At 46.4% G+C, this 15,345-nt stretch overlaps 1 protein-coding gene and 1 pseudogene across 5 annotated transcripts in view; both read right to left on the reverse strand.

Moving 5' to 3' along the window:
• ARMH1 (armadillo like helical domain containing 1) overlaps positions 1–15,290 on the reverse strand; it is a 62,626-nt gene extending 47,336 nt beyond the window's left edge. Inside the window, exon 1 of one of the 5 annotated variants that reach the window (XM_070786674.1) lies at positions 15,138–15,290. The gene's annotated coding sequence lies outside the window, so the exon portion shown is untranslated. The other 4 variants (XM_019957611.2, XM_019957610.2, XM_019957609.2 and 1 more) reach the window with 4 other exon arrangements.
• LOC139182254 (proteasome assembly chaperone 3 pseudogene) lies at positions 12–8,329 on the reverse strand (annotated as a pseudogene).
• Positions 15,291–15,345: the final 55 nt, after the last annotated feature.

The following is a 15,345-nucleotide window of genomic DNA, read 5'->3' on the forward strand; positions in this document are numbered from 1 at the left end:
ACACAGGAATGACCAAAACCTCTCATGGGATCAGGCATCCATCACTGTGAATGACATTACAGCCCCAAGTCTGAGAATAACTTACAGAGGCCATGGCCACCTTTAACAGCCAAATCAGCCTCAAGTAAATGGGGACGCATTGGCTGTACTAGACCCCAGGAGGGAGGGGCTGAAACACCGCCATCGGCAGGAAAACATTCGTGCCCCTCCCCTGCCGTGGATGGACCCTTTCTAGGATCAAAACTCAGAGTGCTATCAGAGATGCACCTAGCGATTCTAGAATATTGCAGGTGAGAAACTTTCAGCTGAACGCTCCATATTATGGTCCTTTAGGTTTCCTTGGATCTGTCTTCCTCTATCAGTTTCTAAATAAATAAAATAAATAAATAAAAACATTTATTTTTCATAAAAAAATGTTTGCCCCAACAATTGAGGGACATGACTCATTCCATCAATTCTCACACATGTGCAGCTATCTGGACTTGGGGAGGAGGACTCACAACATTCTCAGGACGTGTTTCCCGTCCTCCCTCCAGGGGGGACATCAGCCACCAAACCAGGGTCAGCCAGAGATGTTTGTGTTTCTTCCAGCTTCAAGGGCCAAAGCCAGAGAGAGTTCCTCCTTCTCTAAAGGAGGGCCTTCAAATCCTTGAGGAGGTGTCTGAGTTGCCTCATGGCGCTCCTGGACAGCAGGGGTGGCCGCTCCAGGGTCACCACACCTGGCACGTCTGGATCACCTTCTTCAGGGTCTTCACCACCTCCATGCTCTTGTCCTTCGTGGCCAGGGCGAGGAGAATGGCTCTGTTTTCCAACTTCTTGAAACACAAATGCCACCAGGTTGTGAAGACATGGATGAGAGGCTCATCCTTCCCGAGGAGGACTTCAGTGGTCAGCACAGGCTTGCCGATGTCACTGGTCACACTGCTGGGTTCCAGGGAGACCAGGGTACCCATCTTCCCCAACTCGCTCACCATCACCAGTATGCGACTGCTGAAGGCTGTGCAAACCACCTGGGTGGGGACTCCACACACCACTGCAGTCTTCTGTTTGGATATCACCAATGGTCTACCTTCCATAGCTAAGTCTGCTCCATGGCACCCAGTTCACCATGCTGCGTCCAGTTTCTTCTTTTTTTTTCCAAACAACAAAAGAAACTTGACAAATGGCAGCTTTTTTAATTAAAAAAAAATTTTATTGGAGGATAGTTGCTTTACAATGCTGTGTTAATTTCTGCTGTTCAGTGCAGTGAATCAATTATACATATACATATATACCCTTTTTTAAGATTTCCTTTCCATTTAGGTTACCAGTGGCTTTAACGGTTATAGTGATACAGTTGTAAGTCATACCCATGTAGTAAAGTGCTGGGCAAGCTGCTGAGGGCGGCGAGGAGAGGCATGAGGCACGGCCGTGGCCTGGAGGAGCTCCTAACCTTACGGTAGACGGGAAGAACACCGGGTTTAGAGCCAGACTGGGCTCAAGGCCTGGCTGCCCACCTGATATCTAGTAAAAAGGTATAACACTTGCCTTCCCCTTTGCCATCCTCCAGTCTCACTCCAGAGGCAACCCACTTTCAACTCGTTTGGTTATTTCTCCTGGTGCCACCTCTATACGTCCAAATAATGAGTTTATACTGCTTGCTACAGGCTGAATTCAACAGATTCATATGTTGAAGCCCTAGTTCCCAGTACCTCAGAATGTGACTCTGTTTAGAGACAGGGTCTTTATTTTTATTTATTTACTTATTTCCAAATCAGAGTTGCATTTTTTGTGGTTGTTGTTTGCTTTTTAATTTTTTATTTATTCTTTTTGGCAGCACCATGTGGCGTGCGGGATCTTAGTTCCCAGACCAGGGATTGAACCCATGTCTCCTGCAGTGGAAGCATGGAGTCTTAATCACTGGAATTAGCCACAGGGAATTCCTTAGAGAGAGCGTCTTTAAAGAGGTAACTGAGTTAATGAAGTCATCGGGGTGGGCTCTGATCCAACATAACTGGTATCCTTATAAATGGAGCTTAGGACACCAACACAGGAAGAGGGAAGACCATCTGAAGATGCCTGAAGGTGGCCATCTGCAAGCCAAGGAGAGAGGCCTTAGGAGAAGCCGATCCTGTGACACCTTGATCTTGGACACCTTTATCTGAGGTGCAGAACCGTGAGAATAAATTTCTATTGTTTAAGCAATAGAGGGCAGCCCTCACAAACTAATAATTGCTACTACCTGATTCATCAATTTTAGGCAATATTTATTTCTAATTCTGAGGAATTAGCTCTCTTACTCCACTCTAAGCCCTATTGTCCTCCCCTCATTCTCACAATATAGTTTTCCACAATTTATAGTTAATCTATATTTAGTGTTTACATTATGGATCATGTAAATAAACACTGTTCACTCAAGCTGTAAACTACTATTATGTTTTCCTTCTCTTAAATTTGGTTTTATCTGGAGGTAGTAATTGTTTATTTTTTCAACTGTTTAATTTTCTAAGTACTAGAGCTGTTTTCTTCCAAACATTTGAAACACATAGCAACAATCTTCCCAAATGCTCAGCCTCTAACTGATCAGTCCCATCTTTTCCCCAAAGACCTCTCTCTCATGAACCTCTTGTCTTTCTGTTCCAGTTTGGACTGACTGCTAAGCCTGGTACACAAATGTTGTCCTGGGATTTCCTTTTGCTAGTCTTCTCTGTCCTTCGTCCTATTTTCTGGGTCCACCTCATCTTCTTTGGTTTACTCTCTCATTTTGTTGAAGCACATTCTCCAGTAGCTTCCTAAGTAAGGAAATTTTTTCTGTGTCCTTGAAAGTCTGAAAGTATTCTGACCTCATGTCAGATTGGTTGGGTGTATGATTCCAGGTTAGCAACAAGCTTCCTTAGATTGAGCCTCCCTAGGCTTGCTGATGAGAAATCTGACATTCTGATTTCTGTGCCTTTGTCTGTGGCTTGTTTTTTCCACTCCTGATGCTTTGAAAACCATTTCTGAAATTGTATGACGATATGCTTTGGTGCTTGCCTTTTTCATTTATTATACTGAGACTTTGGTGGGCTGTTTTCAATAGGTATTGTTTCCTTCAGTTTTGAAAACAATTTTTTTTTTAGGAAGTTGATTTAAAAAACTATTTATTTGACTGCACGGGGTCTTAGTTGTGGCACACAGGATCTTTAAGTGTAGCAGGTGAACTCTTAGTTGCGGCATATGGGATCTAGTTCCCTGACCAGGGATTAAATCTGGGCCCCCTGCATTGGGTCCCAGTCACTGGATCACCATGGAAGAACCTCAAAAATTTCTTTATCAGGCAACAACTAGATTTGTCATTGAGAAACTCTTAAATGTCAGTGGAGGTTTTTTCTTTTTTTCCTATCCCCACCTGGGGTTCTCAGGGCCTCTGGAGAAGAATTTTCTACTTTCACAGGGAGGATGAGAGGGTAGGGGCGCTAAGTGCCTGGCAGTTGGCATCCTGGGGGGAAGCGTAGGGGAGGGCCTGGGGCTGTCACTATGAAGTAGACAGACCTTCCCTCCACCCCTCAGTTGTCCACCCTGTACCTCTTCCCTGCCCTTCAAACCCTGCTTGAGATCCCCGAGTATGGAAGCCTCCGGAGTTCCTCCATATGCAGCAAGGCAGTTGATAGAGTTGTTTGGCTTTGTTTTGGCTGTGCTGGGTGTTTACTGCTGCTCTCGTGTTGCGGGGGGCGGGGGGCTACTCCTGTGGTTCAAGGGCTTCTCATTGTGGTGGTTTCTCTTGTTGCAGAGCACAGGCTCTAGGGCCCTCGGGCTTCAGTAGTTGCAGTTCATAGGCTCCAGAACACGGGCTCAATAGTTGTGGTGCATGGGCTTAGTCGCTCTGAGGCATGTGGGATCTTCCCGGGTCAGGGATCTCCTGCATTGGCAGGCGGATCCTTAACCACTGGACCACCAGGAAAGTCCATAGAATTATTTGGCTTTTGAGAGCACAGCTCTGGGGCCACAGCAAAGGGCTCTGCACACGGACTCCAGCCAAGCACCTGTGTTTAACCCTGTGCCTCCAAGCTGACTTTCTGGGGTAACTCATGTTTCCCAGGCATTAAGCCTCTTGAGGTTAAACTGGGTGAACTGATTTGCTTCATGTTGGTAATCTTCCCTGGTTGGCACTTAGTCTGTAATTTCTTACAAAGTTTCTATCCAGGTAACGCTTCGCCACCTGCCTTCCAAGTATCTGTTGACTTTCATCTGCTACTGCCGCCTTTTCAGAGCTTTTGTGTTTCTTTTAATATTTCTTTAGTGTTAAATCAGTGAAGTTTTGAGAGGTAGGGGGAAGTAAAGGGGGGGCAATCATGTTCAATTAAGAGACTCCAGCCACTTATTTATTTTTGTCTCAACTTTTCTTCAAAATAAGATTTGATGGGAATTCCTTGATGGTCCAGTGATGAGGACTTGGTGCTTTTACTGCCAGGACCTGGGTTTCAATCCCAGGTCGAGGAACTAAGATCCCGCAAGCCACTCAGGGTGGCCAAGAAAAAAAAAAGAGAGATTTGATGATGATTGAAAAAACCAGTAAGTACAATTTTAAAAAGAATTAAAGAAAATAGTGGGGAAGGGGGAGAAATGTACCAATTTCAAGTTCCTATTACATCTGTAGGTTTTATGACTCCCAAATCCATCAGTTCAGTCACTCAGTCATGTCCATCTCTTTGCGACCCCATGGACTGCAGCATGACAGGCTTCCTTGTCCATCACAAACTCTCGGAGTTTACTCAAACTCATGTCCATTGAGTCGGTGATACCATCCAACCATCTCATCCTCTGTCGTCCCCTTCTCCTCCCGCCTTCAATTTTTCCCAGCATCAGGGTCTTTTCCAAAGAGTCAGTTCTTTGAATCAGGTGGCCAAAGTACTGGAGTTTCAGCTTCAGCATCAGTCCTTCCAGTGAATATTTAGGACTGATTTCCTTTAGGATGGACTGGTTGGATCTCCTTGTAGTCTAAGGGACTCTCAAGAGTCTTTTCTAACACCACAGTTCAAAAGCATCAGTTCTTCGGCGCTAAACTTTCTTTATAGTCCAACTCTCACATCCATACACGACCACTGGAAAAACCGTAGAACATGACTGAATGACCACAGACATCTTCCTTGGTAGGTTTCACACATCCTTCAATGAGCCCATCACCAAGGCCTCCCACCTGCCCCTGCGCCTGTGTTGGTCCTGTTTCAGTGTCTGTTATCACTCTCTGGTCACTCAAGAGAAGTCTTTGCTGTATTCCTCTCCCTTGCCCTCCTCATCAGAACTGTTGCCAGACTCCTGCCAATTAGACCATCGAATTCTCCCTCAGATTGTCTATCTCCATCTCCACTGCTCTGTTGTAGTTTACCCCCATCCCTCAGGGGGATCCCTGCTTCAGCCTCCTAACTGATCTTCAGGTTTACCCCATCCTAATCTCCACAGTGATGTGAAAGTCTTTTTTTTTTATCATTACAATAAAATGTGCTTTATTTTTTTATACAGTTTTAAAGGTTACCCTCCATTTACAGTTATTACAAAATATTGGCTATACTCTCCATGTAGCGATGTGAGATTCTTTTAAAAAAATGCAAATCGGGCAGATTTGCTTAAAACTCTTCAGTTGTTTCCCATTACCCTCAAGATAAAGTTTCAAACGTCTCAGGCCAAAGAACGTCTTCCATGTACATTTTTCCACAATTGAAATCTGACTCTGTCCCCAGCACCAGTCCATCCCCTACATTATGCTTCCAGTGGGAATTAAGAGGAGACTGCTGGCTTCCCCCTACTTCACACACTATTCTCTAAGGTCCTCATACTGTTTCTCTGTCACTTCCTTTCCTTTGAGGTCAGGCCTCCTGTCTTTCACCCTCTCCCTTGACCCAGGCTGATTCCCTGGCCACTCCCTCCTGCACTAAGCCCTCCTGTTTGCCCACAAGCTGCCAGGCAATTCCAACATCAACCTGTTCCATCTTCATGATTTTGGCCAGCATCATCCCTGGCACATTACGATATTCAACAAGTGTTATTTAAATTGCCATTCAACACACTGTGTTCATAATGAGCACTTTACTTTCCTAAACTCCACATAGTAATTAATTAAACAGACGTCCTGGGTGCCAGTCCTAGCCAAGCACAAGGACTGGTAGTGGTTAACATAACAAATATAGTCTTTGCTCTCAGGTGCTTGCTGACTGATGAGGCAGAGAGAAAGGCAACCAGGTGATTTTATTGAAAAGTGCAAAGTGCTCTGATGGGGTTAAACCCGTGATATGTTGGGGCTCACAGGAAAGGCACATGATCTGGACTCCAGTGACCTCTATCCAATTTGGCATTCATACTCACGGTCCACAGCCTAAACTTTGTGAATGGCCTGGGAAATCTACAACTCCAAGCTCCTTACCCTTCCACCTCTTCCCTCTGTTCTCAGGAGATCTACTTGTGGGCTCAGCAAAAAGTTATAGGCCATTAGGCAAGAATGTCCTCACAGTCTCTTCATTCTTCTCGTGTTATAGAATCCATATCCATCCTTCTCTTTTCCTTCTTTACCCCTTTACCAGAGCTCTGCACCTACCAAACCAGTCTCCTCTGGGCCATCACTCCATCCATTACTCTCTATTCCCCTGGGTCCTCAACTGGTCTCTTTAATTAGGCATTTTTCTGTTAACTTACTTAATTCTTACCAATCCTAAAATAAAAATAAGCAAAAAGAAGAAAAGAAAAATCACTTATCTCTACCTCCTGTCCCCCTCCAGTCACCTTTCTGGTTTTCTCACTTCACAGCAAAGCTTCTACACACTTTCTATCCCTCCACAGGCCATTTTCTCCTCAACTCACTACAGTTCTGTTTCTCTGCCACCCCTACCCCTACAACTTGCATTACTTCAGCCATGTCTCTGATAACCTCCTAATTGTGCAGGTCAATGAAGAGGTGCAGGTCAATCTTGGAGAAAGCAATGGCACCCCACTCCAGTACCCGTGCCTGGAAAATCCCATGGACGGAGGAGCCTGGTGGGCTGCAGTCCATGGGGTTGCTAAGAGTTGGATACGACTGAGCGACTTCACTTTCACTTTTCACTTTCATGCAACTGGAGAAGGAAATGGCAACCCACTCCAGTGTTCTTGCCTGGAGAATCCTAGGGACAGAGGAACCTGGTGGGCTGCCATCTATGGGGATGCACAGAGTGGGACACGACTGAAGCGACTTAGCAGCAGCAGCAGGTCAATCTTAGTCCTTTGCTCACCTGTCCTGTTGGGGCAACAACTAACATCACCGGCCACCTCTCCTGCTCAAAAGGCTTTCTTCCCTCATGCCTCTCCACCCCCCCATCTTCTCTTGGACAGCCCGCATCCCAGGCTGCTGCCTCTCTCTGCCCTTTCAGTCTCCAGTGCCTGTCACATTGTATGTAAATCCTCAGTAAATTGTCTCAGATGTGACTAGGAATCCTTCTGGCCCACTGCCAACCTCACTATCAGCAACTCCATTCAATGTGAAATTCAACACAGTGGCAGACAAGTGCGTCCCATCCCACAAGCCCCATCCCTCTAGAGATAACTAGGAAAGGCACAGTTCCTGCCCTAAGTGGGTAAGGTTAAGTGTGGCATAGAGCCTGTAAATAAGCAAGTTTAAGTCCAATAGTGTAGTAAGCGCTAGAATGGGGCAAGCAACAGGATACTGCAGGAATGTGAGCAAGGGACACCTAACCCAGCTGTTATGGAAGATTTCCAGAGGAGATGCCAACCAGGCTGAAAGGCATCTGCAGCTGGCAGGTGAAGAGGTGAGCAAATTGTATTCCAGGCAGAGGGAATAAAACATGTAGAGGCTCAATGGCACCCCACTCCAGTACTCTTGCCTGGAGAATCTCAGGGACGGGGGAGCCTGGTGGGCTGCCGTCTCTGGGGTCGCACAGAGTCAGACACGACTGAAGCGACTTAGTAGTAGTAGCAGCAGTAGTAGTAGTAGTAGAGACTCAAAGGTATGCAAGTTTAAGGCATATTTAATGAATTGTGAGTGGGAGGCAGTGCAGTGCAGTGGCTAGGAACACAGACACAGGAGTCGGATGATCTTCTACCTCCTGCCTGTGTTATCTCATGCAAATTACTTAACTTCTCCAGGTTTCATTTCTCTTACCTGAGAAGAGGGGATAATAAGAGTTGACTCTCATAAGGGTCAACAAATTGCCTAGCATATAGGAAACCCTTGGGCAACAGGAGGGTATTGAAGGGCTTTAAGTCCAGAATGGTGGGCTTCCCTGATGGCTCAGCGGTAAAGAATCTGCCTGTCAATGCAGGATACATGGGTTCAATCCCTGGGTTGGGAAGATCCCCTGGAGGAGGGTATGGCAACCCACTCAAGTATTGTTACCTGGGAAATTCCACGGACAGAGGAGCTGGGTGGGCTACAGTCCATGGGGTTGCAAAAGAGTCGGACATGATGTAGCAACTAAACAACAACAACAAGTCAGGGTGACAAGAAACGACTTTGTCCTAGAAATATCATCTTGACTGCAGTGCGGAAAGGTGATCAGGAGCGGGCAAGGCTAAAGGTGGGGCAGCAGTTAGGAAGCTGTTTCCATAATCTTGGCAAAAGATGCTGATGACCCTAGGGCTGGAGAGAAGTAGAAATGTCATACAGGTTGGAGCAGCAGGACCTGGTGACTGTCTGGAGTATGAAAGCTGGAAGGGTCAGGAAAGATGCCCAGTTAACCTTGCTTCCTGCTTCACAGGAAACAGAGCCCATCAGGAGCAACTCCCTTCTCTCCCTCCATTTTTTTTTTTCTTTTGGCTGTGCCACATGGCTTGTGGGATTTCAGTCCCTGGACCAAGGACTGAACCCAGGCTATGGCACTGCAGCCCGGAATCCTAATCACTAGGCCACCAGGGAACTCCCTCTCCCTCTACACTTAACCTCAGCGCACGGGCACCCAGCTTCACTGCGTGTGCTAGGTTCCTAGCATTGCATGTGATAGGCTCCTCTATCTTCAGTCTCTCCACCTCCTCTGATTTCTCTTATACTTATTCCAATCTTTGCCAACCCCAACATAAAACATAAACAAAGACTTTCCTTCAAACTTCTATACTTCCTCCCTGTTTATCTTCAGATTTCTCCCTCTGGCCTACAGGATAAAGTTTACACTCAATGTGGCATAAAATGTCCTTCAAAACTTGACCCCAGCCTAGCCTCATGAACAGTCACTCCCACATTGCAACCAGCACCGACTTCTCAACTCCCCAGGCCCTTCCAGGGCCCTCTTGTATCTCAACCCTGCTCTGCCATCAGGGAATAGCCAGGCTCCTTTCTGCCCTGACACAATTCCCCAAGACAGCTGGAGGTTCTCAGGTGTGTGGTTCTACGTATGCCAGTCTCCTGCTATGCTATAAAACTTCACCATCGCTCCCACTAGAGTGTGAGTTGCTCGAGGGCAGGGATTGGTCCTCCCTGTTTCTGTGTCCCCAGGGCCTGGCCTGGCACAAAGTAGATGTTTAATAAATGCTCGCTGGATGAATGAGTGAAGAAATCAGCTAGCTCCCGTTTAGATGGTTATGTCTGAATGTTCATGATATGTAGGTCCATAAAACTACCAACTTCTCAAAGCTGCCATGTGCAGAGTGGCAGATTCCCATCCAAGAAGGCCGGTGCAAAGTCTATGAGGCATTTTACAGTTACGACAGGAAATAGCAATGTCAGCAGCGGTGTCATCTTTGGACACTAAGGACAGGGATTCAGTGCCATGAACGGTCAGTTAAATTGTAATTGGAGTGAACTGTTCCTCTGCAAACCATAATGTTCTTTAGCTGCAGCCAAATGGCATTCAAGAAGAGGAGAAAATTTTTTTGAAATGTCAAAGAAATCATTTCCAATTTGGTGTTCACAACCAGAGACTCTAATGATCAGTGGAAATGAGAAGCAAACAAATTAGCACTAATGGAAAATGGCTTTTGGAGAAGAGGATTTAATTTATAGTCAACTGATCATGGCATGCAGCATGCAGTAAAAGTCAGTTTCACCAGCTTGATCATAAGAACCGGAGAATACCCGGAATGCCAGAGAAAAATATACGTGTGCCATCATGCTTATGAGAATCTCTCTGTAAGTGGCAGCCAATTAAAATGGTCATTATTTTACCTTGGAGAGAAAATGGTCTGAAAAAATCAAAGCACATGAAATTAAAATCTGGATTAGGAGCCCCCATCCAAATTGGTTTGTCTGTGGCCTTCTAACCTTGGCAAGGTCTTCTGCAAGGACGACAAACCTACTTTGTCTTCAACCCAGAGTGGTCTCTTTGTTTTTAATTTCCTCTCCATCTTCAGAGGTGATTAATAAATCTAGACTTATCCATAAATCATTTCTATAGGAGCCAAATGGTTCTTCTTCATGCCGGGAAACGAAAATCATAGAAACCTCAAAACCCTTGTACTAAGCCAAAGGCCCTTCACAACAAGAGAGAAGAGGTATTAAAAGTCAGAAGGTCACTAGGTCTTGTCTCTAAATAAAATTTCTCAGAGGGCTTTTTTGTCCTCCTAAATCAAAAGACATATTTCAAAAAGCAAGAAGCCTCCAGCACATGGGCTGCCAGCCTGGCTCCCTGTCCTCACAAGGCCTTGGAGACAAGGCAGCCGCTCTCTCCTGTTACTGCTGGTTCCATCTGCAGAATGGACAGAGGCCTCTCCCAGTCATACTCCTCACTCTCAGCTCCTGATTCAGAGAGAGAGAGGGAGAGATGCAGGGAGAAGACAGACACAGAGGGAGAGAGAGAAACACTCTCCTTCCAAACCTCATGCCCAGGGTGTCCTGGCCTTCACCTCCACCTTAGGGCCAAACGTACTACAATATGTCACTTTCTCCTCATAGATGTTCTTCCTTCTGCTCCCTACTCATACCCTCTTCACACATCCCTTCTGCTACCCACCAGCTCCCCACAGACTCCATATGCCCCCATCTCGTCCCCACAGTTAGCTGCCATTCCCTCCATCCTCTTTCCACAGACCATTTTCCCTATGGCTTTCCTGCACAACCCTCTGCCTTCACCAGCTGCCTATACTTACCCTCATTCTCTACCCACAGACCCCCTTTTCCTCATCCCAGACTCAATTCTGCCTCTGGCTCCGCTCTGCAGGCCTGCCCTCATGCTCTCCCCACAAAATGTAGATTATCTAGGTTCACCAGAGTCTCCTGCCCAAGTTATGCTCTACGTTTCATCCTCCTGGACCTGATTTCTTGCCTTTCCTTCCCTTCCAAACTTCTTACTCTGCCCTCAAAAACTTTTGTTCCTGATCAGCAAAGTCTCCCCCACCCTTAGCCCCTTAGCGGCTCCACACTTGCTTTGCCCACCTCCAGCCAACCCCGAAAGCTGGGTCTTCCTCAGGGCACCATTTCTGCATAGCTAACCCTGGAGAAGGCTGCTGACACTCTTACATCCCAGGAATCTCAGGGCTGGGACAGGGGCTAGGGTCTCCCTACCAAAGCCCACCTCAGTTCCTACTCTACCTGTTCTTTGTGAAAACACTTGCTACTTTAGCATCATGCCATTCAGCTGTATTGACCTTTGCCCTTCCTCCTGCTGTCATCTACAGACTACAGAACAACCTGCTATATTCATCAAGGACCTTGGTACCTGGCTCACAAGCATCCTCCTCCCTTTCCTCCCTTCAAGTTTTGCCATCACCTGGGGGAATTTCAATGGCCATATCAACATCCTGGCTGTCTTCTGTACTCCATTTTGGCACCCCACTACTGTGGCCAAACCCTGGACCTTGTCATCACTTGAAACTACTCAAACTTCATTACTCCACTTTGTGATCATAATTCTCTCATTCAACTGTTTCCAAGATCTGGGTTCTGTGACTTCACTGGGACCTCCAGCCCATAACACTTTTACACTCTCCTATGCAGTTTAGGCAGAGAAGGCAATGGCACCCCACTCCAGTACTCTTGCCTGGAAAATCCCATGGACGGAGGAGCCTGGTAGGCTGCAGACCATGGGGTTGCTAAGAGTTGGGCACGACTGAGCGACTTCACTTTCACTTTTCACTTTCCTGCATTGGAGAAGGAAATGGCAACCCACTCCAGTGTTTTTGCCTGGAGAATCCCAGGGACGGGGGAGCCTGGTGGGCTGCTGTCTGTGGAGTCGCACAGAGTCGGACACGACTGAAGCAACTTAGCAGCAGCATGCAGTTTAGGGTCTATGGTCCACCATCTCAATTACTCTTTTACCAGAATCCTCAACTTCGTCCTTTGTCCTTCCATTTTATCCACCTGATTTAAATTCAAACTGAGATCAACTCAATTCATCTTTCTGCACCCACCAGTAGATGGACAAATGTTGTTGGGGGAAAAATATATAGCACACAACCATGCAGACTGCAGCTGCAACAAATTAATGGTCTCCAACCTCAACAGAAGGACTGATGCTGAAGCTGAAACTCCAATACTTTGGCCACCTGATGCAAAGAACTGACTCATTTGAAAAGACCCTGACGCTGGGAAAGATTGAAGGCAGGAGAAAGGGACGACAGAGGATGAGATGGCTGGATGGTATCACCGACTTAATGGACATGAGTTTGAGTAAACTCTGGGAGTTGGTGATGGACAGGGAGACCTGTTGTGCTGCAGTCCATGGGGTTGCAAAGAGTTGGACATGACTGAGCGAATGAACCGAACCGAACCGAACCGAACTGAACCTCAACAGGGCTCATAACTGCCCAGAAATCTGTAGGCTAGCTCAGTCAACCTGCTTCCATTCTCCACGCAGCTATTTCAGTCTTCTTCTGCTCGTCTCAAATCTTGCACTCCATCTCCAACCTCTCTCTCCCTGGCTAATACCATGGTCCTACTACAAAGAAAAAATAGAATCCATCAAACATGAATTTTCTCAACTTCCTGCTACCAAATCTACTAATGTACTAGTCTTACATGCTTCCTTTCTGTCACAAGGCAGATATCGCTTGAAGTGAATTCTGCCACCAATGCTTTGGATCCCCAACCTTATTCTTTACCCAGGGGCGCCACTCTCTGTTATCTCCTCTGCCCTCTAATCTTCTTCCTCTTTGCTGGATCCATACTGACAGCATTTCTCCCGTATGAATAAAAACCCATCTCTCCTTCCAGCTATCACCTTCTCTCTCTTCTCCTAAAGAGCCAAACTTCTTGAAAGTAGAGTCTTCACTTCCTCACCTTCCCACTTACTTTTCAGCTCAATGTAATTTGACCTCTGCTCCTGCAGTTTCACTGAAACTGCCTTTACAACCACTTCCTTGTTTCTAAATTCAGTGAATCTTTTTAGATTTTATTTATCTTGATTAGTAATCAGCCTTTAACACTTTTCTCCTTGGTTACTGGAAAAGCATGTTCTACTACTGATTAATGAAGTACTGTAGACACTTTACCTCAATTACCTTTGCAGATTCATTCTCCTTTGCCAGAACCTCAAACACAGGTGCTTCTCAGGGTTCTGTCCTAGGCTCTCTCCTCTTCTTCCTTTAAAAATGTTTATTTCTTCAGCTGCCTGAAGAAATAAACTTTCACATGCTCAGTTGTGGCATTTGGGATCTTTAATTGCAGCATGAGAACTCTTCATCGTGGTATGTGGGATCTAGTTCCCTGACCAGGGGTCAAACCCAGGTCCCCTGCACTGGGAGCATGGAGTCTTAGCCACTGGGCCATCAAGGAAGTCCCTTCTCTTCTTTCTCTACACAGTCTCTCCGGGCAAGCCAAACAAATCAATCCAGTGTGTGGCTGCCATCTTTAAGACACTACAGACTAAATATTTTAATTTCCAATTTAGACTTATCTTGCAAACTCCAGTCAGGCATACTCAGCTGCCTCCTGGACACTTCCACTTGGATATCCCACTGGCACCTCAAACTCACCATGCCCAGAATTGACTCTTTCCTAACAACTCTCCTTTCTGTTTGCCCAAGGCAGGAAATTAGACATTCTTCACGTTTCCTACTTATCCCACATCCGACCAGTCACCAAGTCCAGTTCTAGTCCAGTTCTTTTAAACTCATAAGTCTAAGGAATCCATCCTTCTCTTCAATCCTGTTACCTCTCCATGCTTCAGGCCACCATAATCCTTTCACATGACTGAAACAACTTCCTGAACTGGTCTCCCTCCTTCTCCCAGTCTCGAATCCATTCTTTTCATTGATCTTTCTAAAACATTAATCTGATTGTTACTGTTTTGTTTAAACCTCTGCAGCCTCCCCATTGTCCTTAGGATAAAGTCTAAGCTCTGGTGCTCGGTGGCATAAAATGCATTGGAAATATTTTTCCATCAGTAAGATCTACCCATAAGCTCAGGGTTGAGTGTGGCATCAAAGACCTTCCAGAGTCTGGGCCTACCTATTCCTCCAAGATTGCTCTCCCATTAGTATCTCCTTTGGCCAGAAGATGCTCACAGTTCCTGGCACCAATCCCTCACTTTTCTCTTTGAGCCATGCAAGGACTCATGTCTCCACAAATCTTTCAAAGCCTAGCTCAAAAGCCATCTGCACTGCCATAAGTTCCCCTTCTAATTCTGAGCTCCTAAAATCCTTAGGGTCTACTCTTGTAGTATTTATCCCTCCCATAGTATTAGAGCTGGTTCATGCACGGTTTCTCTCCCTCTCCTTTTAAGAATTATGGAAGTGAAGCGAAGTGAAAGTCGCTCAGTCGTGTCCGACTCTTTGCGACCCCATGGACTGTATAGGGAATACTCCAGGCCAGAATATTGGAGTGGGTAGCCTTTCCCTTCTCCAGGAAGTCAGGGTCAAAACCAATCCTAACTAGAGTCCGCCTATGTAACAGATGGTAAGTAAATATTTTTCAAGTGCGTGGATAAATTTAAGAAAACTTTACTCCCTAACCCCTTATGTTGCGCACGAACAGGGCACTCTCTAAAGTCTTCTCCAGAAGACAGCACCTCCTTTGCATCCTACCCATCCCACCATTCAAAATAAGCCTCGACCAACTGGGTGGATCACGGGCTGGCACGCACCCCTGTGGCCGTTTTGTATGGTTTTCTACCTCCAGCCCTCGGAGCTGCGGTTGGTAGAGGTCGGTGGAAGTAGCTAGATGATGCAAGTCAAAGGGCACTGTTGTCCGTCCGGTAGGAAAAGACGCGGTAAAGAAAGGAAACCCTCCTGATCCCCAGAAAACGCAACTCTCCCACAGATCCCCTTACCTACACGGGAGGGTGGGGACTCTTCCTGACTGGCGCCTTAGCTGGCCAATACCTAATCGAGACCAAGCGAGTTAGCCAATGGCCGAGGGTCAGAGATAGAGCAGGACGGGGCATGGTTGCTAAGGCCTAGCAAGCAGGGTGCGGCGAGAGGCTCCGGGAGACCCCCGGTGGTTGCTAGGGAGAGAGGTCACAGAGCGCGGCTCAGGGA

Source organism: Bos indicus, chromosome 3 (genome assembly GCF_029378745.1).
Source record: "Bos indicus isolate NIAB-ARS_2022 breed Sahiwal x Tharparkar chromosome 3, NIAB-ARS_B.indTharparkar_mat_pri_1.0, whole genome shotgun sequence".
In the NCBI taxonomy this organism is placed as follows: domain Eukaryota; kingdom Metazoa; phylum Chordata; class Mammalia; order Artiodactyla; family Bovidae; genus Bos; species Bos indicus.